The following is a 3,436-nucleotide window of genomic DNA, read 5'->3' as shown; positions in this document are numbered from 1 at the left end:
ACACCTGTACGTATCGACAACGAGGCAAGATTCATCCAATCATATTGATAAACAAACCATTTGTAGAAAAACGTATAAAGAGTAATTATACTTCGTTGCTGCATCCTATGAGATTTAATAAACTTTGTAGTCCGTTTCCTGTGGTACTGCATCATCACACGATATTTAGATTTTTAAAATAAAAAATAAATAAAAGTCCTTGTATTGACCACATGTTTCGGCCGATCTCCGCTAGGTGGCGCCGTCAGCTCTGCAATCATTCGTTTTTCGTGTGTTGCATCACTCACGTGCGCTCCGTTAAAATTAAAATTGTTTATGCTGAAATTAGAGTTAAAAGTTGGTGTTTACTTAAGTTTTCTAGTGAAAAATGGGAGAAAGAACCAAGGATAAGACAGACGAGGAAATTGAAAGGAAAATTAGACGTTTAGAAAAGGAATTGAGTGAACGAAAGAAATGGACGACGCCGCCGCCAAATTTCCTTCGGAATGAAGGTGGGTTTATTTCTTTTACAAATCCCGATACCTTTGTACTTTGTTGTATACATTAAATAATTATTTCCTCAGGGGTGACACGCGATGTCATCCGGAAATTTGTATACATTAAATAATTATTTCCTCAGGGGTGACACGCGATGTCATCCGGAAATAAATCCGACTACTTTCCTAAGGGATGATACGTGATATCATCTGGAAAGTACATATATATTTACCCAAGCTAATTTAGCTGTACTGTTCAAATAGATCGTGATTGGGACTCCTTACACACCTCTTCGTACGACTATGGAGATGAAGTGGGCCTCGACGTACTCCCAGTTGGCGAGGAGAATGAAATACCGGGGTCTGTACCCCGGTCGCCCGAGGTAAACATGGCCGACGACTCGCAGCATATTCATGACTCGAATGATGCAAAGACAGTGCCTATTCCCGACGCGGCGGTGCCACAAACAGAGGAAGTACTTGGTGAAGCGAAGAAATCCGAAGAAACCTTCGGAAAGGCAAGGTGTCTCTGAACGGTTGGGAAAAATCCTTATCGAGGGTTTGGCAAAGGAACAGAAGGAAACTTTGTTAACTAAGACTTTGATAATCCCAGAGAATTTTCAACTTGTAAAGGCACTAAAATTAAACCCCGAAGTAGCGTCAGTACTCACCGATCCGGCAAAAAAAATCGGGACAAGCGACTCAAAAGGTTGCAGAATCAGCTGGGTTCTGGTATCGCAGGATTGGTTAACCTTACAACAGATTTAATCAATAAGGACATTGATAAAATGCTCATTATTAAAAGAATATCTGAGGTGAACCAAATATTACTTGATCTCCATTTCGAAGAAACCATGGGTCGTAGACGATTGATCATACCTATGTTGGACAACAAGTTTATTAATTTTATTCAGAATGTGAAACGCGACCAATTTCTTTTTGGAGACAATCTAGGCGAAAACATCAAGACATCTAAATCTATTGAAAAATCGAGTATGCAGATTAAAAAACCAGTTCCTCCACAACCACTTGCAAACCGAAAACCCTTAAGCCAGACGGGAAACTCGCGAGCTCCGGCCCGCCGTGTGAGCGGGCCCCATACATCGCGCGCTCAGCCATCGACCTCGCGGTACTACCCCGAGCCGCCGCCGCCGGCCGCCAGGAGGCCCCCGGCCACGGCGGCGCGTGGCCCTCCGCCGCCACCCCCGCGGCGACACTCGCAGGACTTTCGCAGCCGCCGTCGCTAGAAAAGGTACCCTTTGCTGGCCGTATTCAATATTTTCTTTGTAACTGGTTAAAAATAACAATGGACCCACAAATTCTAGAAATAGTTAGTGGATACAAGCTCAAGTTTAATCAAACTCCTGTACAGGTTGTCGAACCATGTAATCCTCCTTATTCAAGAAATGAAATGTTAAATTTGATTGAAAAACTTAAACAGATGGGTTCGATTGTGTCATGTTCACCGTGTGAAGGTCAATTTATATCCCCAATATTTTTAATACCGAAAAGTAATGGTTCAAATAGATTTATTCTTAATTTAAAGAATCTTAATAAATTCATTCAACAACAACATTTTAAAATGGAGGCCACTAAATTGTTATCTAATAATTCCTACATGGCGACCATTGATCTCAAGGACGCGTACTTTGTCGCTCCCATTCATGCGCTTCACAGAAAATACCTACGCTTTCGTTTTGATAATGTATTATATGAATTAACTTGCTTGCCATTCGGGCTGTGTTCGGCGCCGTTTGTTTTTACGAAGTTGATGAAACCGGTACTTACCTATTTGCGCAGTTCACAACATCGAATAGTAGGATACCTAGATAATATCTGGTGTATGGCTGAAAGCTATAACTCGTGTACCAATACAGTATCAGAAGTTATCCATATTTTAGAATTGTTAGGATTTGTAATTAACTATGAAAAAAGTTGTTTATTACCTACTCAAAAATGCAAATTTTTAGGTATTCAACTGAATTCAAAAAATATGACTTTGGAATTGCCTACGGGAAAACGCAAAATAATCTACGATATGACCCGAAATATTTCCAGTAAAAAGTCAATTAAAATTCGAGACTTCGCTAAGTTTGTCGGAATTTTGACGGCAGCCTGCCCAGCCGTTTCTTATGGCTGGCTGTATACAAAGCGCTTTGAGAAGGAAAAATATTTAGCTCTGTTAAATTATCAAGATTATGATGCAAAAATGGAAGAGTTGTTGAATAATTTTTCTTGGTGGGAAAAAAGTATCAATATTGTAGATAATCCTATTCGCACCGGGTATTTTATGTATGAGATATTTTCAGATGCTTCACTTTCAGGATGGGGAGTTTTTTGTAATAGTCAGACAGTTAATGGGTTTTGGTCATATGAAGAAAAAGAAAATCATATTAATTATTTGGAATTGCTAGCCGCTTTTATGGGATTAAAATGTTTTTGTAAAAAATTGAAGAAAGCAGAAATTCTCTTACGAATAGACAACACTACAGCCATTTCCTACATTAATCGAATGGGTGGTGTACAATACCCCCATCTTAATGATATAACTAGCCACATATGGCAATGGTGCGAAGATAGACGACTTTTCATTTTTACATCATACATCAAGTCGCGTGATAATATCGAAGCCGATCGGCCTCAAGATTTTCAAATATTGACACAGAGTGGGAGTTGCATGACTCCTGTTTTCTTGACCTAGTAACAGAGTTTGGCCAACCTGATATCGACCTGTTTGCCTCCAGAATTAACAGAAAATGTTTAAAATTTGTATCCTGGAAACTAGACCCAGAAGCTTTCGAAATTGATGCATTTACTTTAAATTGGAGCAGATTTTTCTTTTATGCTTTTCCTCCCTTTGCAGTCATATTAAAATGTATTAGAAAAATCATCAATGACGAAGCTGCCGGGTTATTGGTTGTACCATACTGGCCAAGCCAACCATGGTTTCCACTTTTTAC

At 39.5% G+C, this 3,436-nt stretch overlaps 1 pseudogene; it reads left to right on the top strand.

Moving 5' to 3' along the window:
- Positions 1-277: 277 nt before the first annotated feature.
- Positions 278-1,739, top strand: LOC132904284 (uncharacterized; annotated as a pseudogene).
- Positions 1,740-3,436: the final 1,697 nt, after the last annotated feature.

Source organism: Amyelois transitella, chromosome W, assembly GCF_032362555.1.
Source record: "Amyelois transitella isolate CPQ chromosome W, ilAmyTran1.1, whole genome shotgun sequence".
In the NCBI taxonomy this organism is placed as follows: domain Eukaryota; kingdom Metazoa; phylum Arthropoda; class Insecta; order Lepidoptera; family Pyralidae; genus Amyelois; species Amyelois transitella.
Note: the sequence above shows the minus strand (reverse complement) of the source record. Positions and strands in the feature narration are given on the sequence as shown.